The 9624-nt window shown below is 33.5% G+C and overlaps 1 long non-coding RNA gene and 1 pseudogene across 1 annotated transcript; both read right to left on the bottom strand.

Annotated features, from left to right (window-relative positions):
* Positions 1 to 1278: 1278 nt before the first annotated feature.
* On the bottom strand, positions 1279 to 4441 carry LOC118483967 (annotated as a pseudogene).
* Positions 4442 to 5417: 976 nt separating this feature from the next.
* On the bottom strand, positions 5418 to 7444 carry LOC110890930. The gene is made up of 4 exons (XR_002564882.2): positions 7174 to 7444; positions 7031 to 7127; positions 6614 to 6654; positions 5418 to 5712 (listed from the first exon to the last, which is right to left on the bottom strand). It is a non-coding gene; the product is annotated as an uncharacterized LOC110890930 (long non-coding RNA).
* Between the last annotated feature and the right edge of the window lie 2180 nt (positions 7445 to 9624).

Below are 9624 nucleotides of genomic sequence, written 5' to 3'. Positions count from 1 at the left end.
AAATTAACTTGTCGATAACACATAGACATCCATAACAAATAGACAATTCTACACCCAAATAAACGACTTGTTTGAGGATTATAAAATAAGAGAATAAGTACATAAGCCCTACAATAATGGTGAACAAACAACTAAGACAGTGGCCATGTAATAAATCATTCCTAAACCTCTCGAAATATTAGAATTACTTTAGAAAAAATTGTTTTTCTTCTGCCAATGTGACCTCATGCTTTCTAGCTATAACAGCCAACAACTGAAACAACTTCAAAACTTCATGTGGGTGCTCTAGTTTAGCTGTTACACGTTAAAAGTGCAAACTATAAATAATGAAATTTGACCCTTTACCTTACCATATGCAATATGACTATAAACCTAAGAGAGACATATTATTTATTAAAATAGAATATAATACACTATTTGTAAAAAGGTGGATAATGACACAACAAAACAAAGTAAGTTAAATTTTGAGGCTTAAAATACTAAAGTTAAATAAGAGTTTACATTGAAGGAATTCGACCCAGTAGGGGTGAACCCAGTATCTATTTTTTTTTTTTACCAACATTAGATCAATTTTGATGGCATCTTTTACACGTGATGATTGTTTGCTTCAAATAAAGGTAGAACATACATGAGAATAAACATAATAACATTCATCCATCACTGTAAAAATGATTACACTTTTCCTAATAATGAAATCTTGTTCCTCGTACCGTGTGACAATCAAATACGGTAGCCAGTTTTCCGATCCCTTAAGTGAGGTGTAGAGACACAAATAAAACAAACTAAAAGAATATACTAACTGTTCCAAGAAAGTAAAAGCAAGTTACAATTCAATATGTATCAATCATTTAGAGTAATAGTATTAGGATCATCAACTCTGTTGTTGAATCAAGAATCACAGGTCTTTGTTTATGGAACTTTTAACTTAAATCTCAATTTCCTACTGCATTCTTACCAAACTATCAATAGCTCATGTTTAACACACAAAATCATTGACTACATATATTATCGAACTGGATTCCACCAAACAAACGCGATCAAAACAACTATCATTAATTGTCTATAGTATTCAATTTCTGTCGAAATAATAACTAAAAGAACATTTTGATCAAGTAATCGCATAAAAAGAGTTATCAATAAAATAAAAATTTGTAATAAACTATTAGATTGCCAACGCCATCTCTAGTTCTGAATAAGTGGTTCTTCTAACTTTGAAGCAAAGAAGGTAACGGGTCAAAGCCAAGCCGATTTCAATATTCATGGAAATGAACAACTGCATTTTTGATGACAGAGATTGTATCTTCTAGTTATATTGAACTGGTGTTGCCTCCTTGTGGCGTGGCACAAGATGATGTTATAAATATATAATACGTTCTGAAATAAAATAAAAATATTTGAAAAATTTTAAATTACTTCTTAGTAGCAAATACCATGAACTATCACGAGACAGAATAAATAATACATTGTGAAATAAAAAAATACTTAAAAGTATTTTAAAAACTTTTAAGTAGCCCATGCTTTTTACTCTTGAGTACGGCACATTTAATTGCTCGTAGTGAAGTCGGTGTCCCAAGAGTGCCTCCAAAATACCAAATCTCTCAAATTCCCATAGCTTTAAACCATTTGTTTTTCCCATATGGTTAAACCATCTTTTGCTGAAGGTGACATAGTGTTGTCTAATGAACCTGCAACTAAACAATAGTATTGTTTGACTCTGCTGTTGAAAATTGGATTAATTAAGTTTATAGAGTAAGTTTTGAGGAATCAAATTCTATAGGTCTATTATATAAAATTCTATACTTCTATTATATAATAAAGTAGTAACCTAAAATTCAAATATAGTAATTATTATATTAATACTTCAAAATAAAGTATTAGATCTTTTATTTGTACAACAAAGAAGTTCAAATGGTTAGGATTTAACAGAATAAACACTGAAAAAATAAAATATTATTAAATCTAAGTCATGGAAACACCCATCAAAAGCCATCATTTCTTTACCAAATGAAATTCATGACTGAATGATCTGAACATTTTCAAACTATGAAATTCATGAATGAATGATCTGAACATTTTCAAACTATGAAATTCATAAAAGTTAACCAAACTTACAATTTTAATAATCTGCTGAAGTTTCATACAATCTCTATTAAGGAAATTTACCCGATCAACGCAAGAATTGACGCATATAACCCGTAATCGGTAAATGAACAGATCTGCCCAAGACTAATCAGTCCTTACCAACAATAGCAGCCACCAAATTTGACCTGATTCAAAATAATACCCGTAAACTTCACAAGGAAAAAAAATAATATGTTGTGAAATAAGTGACAAAAAAGATTATAAGTTTATCATTAACATATCCAAGTTGTTTAAATGCCACATACAAAACACTTTTCTTTTTACTTGGATCAGCGTCAAAAAGATTCCAAGTATAAATCATATCCTTATAACCAATGCTTCATAAAAAAAATTCTAACGGGATATTACAAAACCAACTATCAAACAAAGATAGAGCCAATGAAAACAAACAATTACATTTTCATGATTAGGTTTTTTAACCAATCCACCAAATTTAAACATGGTCTTTTATAACGAAACGTACTTAAAAATAAGCATGTAGGAAAATAGAATTTTTTACGTTAAAGAATGGTACCACGCGTTGCGGTGGAGTCGAAACGTGAAGTAACTCGAATTTATACCGCCTAGTGAAAACATAATATAATTGACCCAACTTGTTTTTGAACAAAACGTAGATCAACCAAAAGCGTACATAGAAATAAGTATGAAAACGTATTATATTTGACCCACGTAGACAAAAATAAGCATGTAAAACTCGAGGGGGTCACAACTTTTTTTGAAAGCTAAGGGGGTGTAAGTGGCAATGCTAAAAGTTGAAGGGTTGAATACACAAAAAGAAAAAAAAAACACGGGTTGGATGGCATTGTTATTAATTTGGCAAAGAAAAACAATAAAAATAGAGGTTGTGTTTTAGCCAGAATTCTTAATCTATTATAAAAATTTCCTACAATAGGGTGTTACTGTTCATTAAAGAAATGATATGATGTTCCGAAATAATGCAAATTTTCTAAAATGTTCAAGCACTTCTGACAGCATACCTGAACCACATAATTTCCATATTGATGTTGGGCCAGCATAGCATATTGATAGATTTCAAGATTTCATCCAACACTAAGCTTTGTGTTTTAGGGTCATTACAGTGTTCCAAAACTATCTGTTTCACAAAATATTTCAAGAAACTTCAAAATCATCATTGATCAAATGAAAATATGAGTACCCCAAATATTAAAAATAGGATTTAATACCTGTATGACACGACAACCATATGGATGGGTTGACAAAGTTACAACTTGATCATAGAAAGTAGAGATTATAAAATGAGTAGCATTTTCTGGTACACATTCAATAACTTCTGAATAACATGATTGCCATTTTGATCACGTACACAACGCATCACATGACCATCAAGCTCCGTAACCATCTTTGTTTGTTGGTCAAGGCCAACAACCTCGATAGCCTAAAAAAACAAAGCCAAAAAGTATTTGATCAAATAAATAGAAACTCGAATACATCAACTGAAGGTTTGCCAATTTCACAAAACCAAAATGTTTAATTTACCTTTTGAATAACACGACTACAATACATCTGAAGACTCGGTGTTAGAACATGCTCGGTGAGTTGTTCGGCCAATTCTCGTATTTGAGTAGCACTTCCATCTTCAAAAAACTACATGCATTGAAAGGTGATAAAATATTAATAATGATTGATTTATTCGATTATTCCACAAACTAAGGAACTTTTATACAAATATGCATACTCTACCTTCTGAACGACATAATTGCTGAATACATCAGTCATTAGCGAGTAAGCTTGAGGAATAATTTCATTAAACACCATATCTTTCTCTTCTATTGTAGCAGTTTCAAGCTTTTGTTGAATAAAACGACTTCCGAATTGATCCGCACTGCTCAAACAACATTTTGAGTGTAATAATCATATAGTCAAACACGTTAATAAATAAAATTAGATTATGGAAGAAATGAAGTACCTAAATTCAACAACATGCCCTGCAGTTTCTGAGAGCTCAAAACACTTGGTTTTATTCTCTTGAACTCATCTAGCAAAGAAGATGCAAAACTTTCACCGACTATATTACGTGTGAAGAAAACCGCAAGCTCCGGTCACCATGTCGGGCGGGACTACCACGCCCAAAAGCAGAGTTAGGCAGAAGTGGGTTGCCCAATGGGCTTCCTGGATACGACATCCCAAGCCCATAACCAGGGCTTCCATAGTTACCATGATTAAGACCATACGGAGACTTTTGAGGAGATAACAGACCCGCCAGGTAAGCTTTCTGGATTGCTAGTAACTCCCGATCAATTATTGCATCGTTCAAGGCCGATAACAAAGTGTTTCCCATTCAGTTCAGTTCTTCACAATATGCTTATTGTCGTAAATGTAGGGGACAGAACCATAGCCGAACCTTAAATATTAAACAGGTCGTTCTATGTGGTACTCACTGTTCGGTACCACGGTTCTCACGGTTCCGACCATGTTCTGCCCATCCCTGCTTCCCACAGGCCAGATCATTAGACCGGTAGGCAATTATGTTGTTTAAGAAAAATCATACATATTGAAGTGAACGGAGGGACAATCAAGCTGAACATAATAAGCAACCAACGTAAGTTTATAAGAGTAAGATGCAATAATCTAAAGTTTTCATTGTAATTGCATAAATGAATCACCAAACAAACCATCTCCAACAAAATATTTGAGTTTCGGCCAAGATTTGGGGCTGAAAACATTAAATTGTTGACCAAATAAGCAGCACCGGATATTAAATCAGCCTATAAATGCCAAATTCAAACAATTTGTTTAATAAAAGGTTAACTTGTGTCATGCTTAACTCTAACGGGTCAAAACTAATAAACTGCGTGTTATTTATTAGGCACTTTCTACTCAATTGCAACCTTTTGTGTACACATGATTACTGTGATTTGGGTATTGCAAATTAATGAAGCAATTTAGCAATAACTTGAATTGGAAATTGAGATGGAATTTGCTTACCGTAACCCCAAAAGAACAGAGTTGGTGGATCTCCTTTAGACTATAATGGCCAACCCTATCTCCACTAAAAGCCCGTAAAAGATTTGCAAATGTTGCTTCATCCGGGTCAACCTTGTCAGCCAACATTTTCGAGAACAGGCCGAACACTATAGTCGGTACAACTGCTGACTTTAGATTGACTTTCGTCTACAACCGACTGGTCAAATGAAAAGTGACCCTTGCATTCTGGGCAGCAATATTCATTGTTTTTCGGATCCTTAAATCAATATAATCAATTGAGTTAAACTATTAAAGTCATGAATCAATATAATTAATAGGAAATATGGTGATACCGTGAAGCGATTGCTTGAAATTTCATTGCATTCAACATGTACCCAAAGATTAACCATCACAGTACATCTAAAAATACGAAGATGCCCAGAAAAACATCAGAATCCATAAAGATGAAGTTATGAAAACATGACTGCAACAAATTAACTTCTTATGAGTGAAATATTCATGATCAAGATCTGTAGCAGGTCCCACTTGGATCTCAACCAGATCCGATTCGCTAGAACGTTCTTGTCTATCTTTGTATCCAGAATTCAAATGCTCGTTTTCTATATTGTATGTCTCTTCTATTGCCTAAAAAAGTGAAATAATTTATGAAAATTACCAAAGCAGTTACGAAAAAAACAGCCAAATACAAAATGCGATTACAAAATAATACACGGACATAAAAGTCACTCCACCTCTCCAAATCTTCCAACTTTTTAACCCGACTTGTCTCCACCCAATTTTAATCATCTCCGCCCAAAAATGACTAACACGTATGATTAAAATAATAATCTTTATATCTAATTAAAAGATCATGCTAAAATATCAACGACTATAATAATCTTTAGCCTTGCCCATTAATGAGTTTTGATACTTTCTATTAAAATGGCTATCACAATTGGAGTCCAGTTTGAACATTTTTCGATCCGAACCAAATTTACACATCTTTTAAGAATGACCTGTTTTGATTTGACCTGAACCCAATTTGACACAAACCAAATTAATACTTCTTTGAAATGACTCGTTTCGACCCTAACCCATCTTCACCCTAACCAAATTGACACTAATTTTATAAAAAGTCTCATTCTGACCCGAACCCGTGTGAGACGAACCGAATTTATACTTTTTAAAATGGACAGTTCTGTCTCGAACCAAGTCGAGACCTTTTAAACGACCTGTTTTGACCCGAACCAAATTACTACTTTTTAAAACGGATGGTTTTGACCCGAACCACTGTCTTAAACAATATGTTTCAATTTCATGTAACACACAACCAATAAAGTTTAATAATTATAAAAAAATATAACGTACATAATTAAATCAATCTTCTTTACCCTATTTTTCATTTGTTTTATATTATCCAAATTATAAACCATCCCTTTCGAGCTTACTTCAACAACATTCAAGCCAAAAAAGAAAACCAATCTAAGAATATTATTATATTGATTTCATCGAATACTGTAAATGAAGTACTTCTATTTTAATTTACCTTATGTAGTGGCATTGAGAATAAGATTTTGGACTTGTAACCTAACATATTGGGGAAATAAAAACACAATGAATTAGGATCAAAATGAGGTGATATTCAAAATCTAAAGAAGCATAAAATGAAAAATAGCAAATTAGCAACTTACTACATCATTTTAAAGTTTTAAACTAAAATCAAGTGACATAAATACAAAAGAAAATGTATCTCTAAATCTAAGAATCAAGATTGTGAGCCTATGGTGTTGATTGTTATTTTCAAATTTGGGAATCTTAAGCACAATTACATTGTAAATCGGAGCCCTAGTTAAAATAAGACATACAAACGATTAAAATTACCAATATAAAATTTAACTACGCAACAATTTAGAACCAAAATCAGAATCGTCGATTACCAATGTAATTTGAATTCGATGATTACCTTTATCGCAAAACCACAGATGCCGACTTTAGAGGTGAGGAGCGATTCGTACCTATGATCTGATAAGATCGAAAAAATGCAAAAAAAAAAAAGAGATCTAATCAAGAATAAAGATGATCAATAGATAGAAAACTGAATCATACCTTGGTATTGATGATCTTTCAGGAATGAGATTTAGGGATGATGAGAAGAAGATGTATGATGGAAGAAACAGAAACCCTAGATGCGAATGAAGGTTGTGTGTTCTTCGGATTATAAGAAATATATAGTCAAAACCCTAAACTGAGAGATGAAAATCGATGAATCTTAGGGAAGAAGATGAAATCTTGTCATCGATTTGAGATAGAGATGCAGAAGCGTACTGAAGAAGATAAACCCTAATGCGATAAGAAAAGTGTGGTGTCTTAGGATCCGTTTTTAATATTGGGTGACCCGAATCACAGTCGGATCCCGCGTCCAAATAAGTGTAGGTTATTTAGAATTCTTGTATAATGAATTCCCTCCCAAACTCAAAATCCACCTCCACCAAAGCTTGCCACATCATCAAAAATGGCCAAAATCACATGCCACGTGGCCCAAATCCATCTCATATATATATATATATATATATATATATATATATATATATATATATATATATATATATATATATATATATATATATATATATATATATATATATATATTAAATTATTCAGTCAATTACTTAAAGGCTAGATGGAAACCAAACAAAATTGTAAAGATTAGCAATAAATTACTTTAAAATCTATAAAACTGTATTAAAAGGTAAAGATTAGCAATAAATTACTTTGAAAGCACTTACAAGATTTAATCAATACAAAAAAGTACAACAATTGACTTCTTCAACCTACACTCGAGATACTCATAACCCTAACTCAAATTAACAAACTTTCCTACCTATGGCTATCAAAAACATTCCTAAAATCATTTAATTTAATTAATGACCCTTTCCACTTGAGCTTGGACTAGAGTTCTTGATGCTCCCCAAATTTTCAAAATTTGGAATATCATGTTCTTTGCCTCCTGATGATGGGCCAAAGCCTTTGGTCTCGTCACAGCTTTTATAACGCGTAACACCCTGTCTTTCAACTGTATGACATGGGCTAGAGACTATTTCATAGTTCCTAAAACCATGTCCCTTTCCTCCAGAACTAGGACCCGAGTTCTTGATGTTCCCAAGTGATTTAGCATTTGAAAATGCATGTCCCTTACCTCCAGAACTTGGACCCGAGTTCTTGATGTTCCCAAGTGATTTAGCATTTGAAAATGCATGTCCCTTACCTCCAGAACTTGGACCCGAGTTCTTGATGTTCCCGAGTGACTTAGCATTTGAAAATGCATGTCCCTTACCTCCAGAACTTGGACCCGAGTTCTTGATGTTCCCAAGTGATTTAGAATTTGAAAATGCATGTCCCTTACCTCCAGAACTTGGACCCGGGTTCTTGATGTTCCCAAGTGACTCAACATTTGAAAATGCATGTCCCTTACTTCCAGAATTAGGACCTGAGTTATTGATGTACCCAAGTGATTCAGCATTTGAAAATGCATGTCCCTTACCTCCAGAACTAGGACCCGTGTTCTTGATGTTCCCAAGTGATTCACCAGCATTTGAAAATGCATGTCCCTTACCCGAGTTCTTGATGTTCCCAAGTGATTTAGAATTTGAAAATGCATGTCCCTTACCTCCAGAACTTGGACCCGAGTTCTTGATGTTCCCAAGTGACTCAGCATTTGAAAATGCATGTCCCTTACCTCCAGAACTAGGACCTGAGTTCTTGATATACCCAAGTGATTCAGCATTTGAAAATGCATGTCCCTTACCTTCAGAACTAGGACCCGTGTTCTTGATGTTCCCAAGTGATTCAGCATTTGAAAATGCATGTCCCTTGCCTCCTGGACTTGGTCCTAAGTTTTTGATCTCCGCGAGAGTTTTATATTTTATAAAACCATGTCCCATTCTTGCAATACTAGGCTCGTAACCCTTTCCTCTTAAAGTCAGATCTTTATCAATTTCAGTTTCTACAACATAAATAATGTCTTTTGAATGTGCAATACTCATCATGTGGTGAACTCGCTCCGCGTCAACTATTCGTCTACTCATGACGCTAAAGGTTAATGAGTTTGGAATCATAAACACAATAGCCAAGAAAGAGAGCATTCTAGCCATGTGTGTAATACTTGATGATCAAATTTGACAAACTTAGTATTTTTTGTACCAATGGAAGTTGTGTTGTGGAATTGGGATGAAGGTGGTGGTATATATACATATGCATGCATGCGATAAAAGGTAAAAAGAAATAATATTTCTAACTGTTTACTTCAAGTCTCGAGCATTCAGCTTTGAATTCATATTCAACCGTTGACCATTTGACAAGTCACTGATGAGGTCTTTTTTTTTTTTTTTTTTTTTTTTTTTTTTTTTTTTTTTTTTTTTTTTGAACGGCCAACAAAAACGTTTTATTAATTAGCAAGGAGCTACACCAAAAATATACAAGCCGGCTAGAGCGGCACACCAAACAACCATAAAACAAGAAAAAACAATACAGGACCCTACTCGAATTTAACCGAAATCA

Source organism: Helianthus annuus, chromosome 11 (assembly GCF_002127325.2).
Source record: "Helianthus annuus cultivar XRQ/B chromosome 11, HanXRQr2.0-SUNRISE, whole genome shotgun sequence".
In the NCBI taxonomy this organism is placed as follows: Eukaryota; Viridiplantae; Streptophyta; class Magnoliopsida; order Asterales; family Asteraceae; genus Helianthus; species Helianthus annuus.
This window is presented reverse-complemented; position numbering and strand designations above follow the sequence as displayed.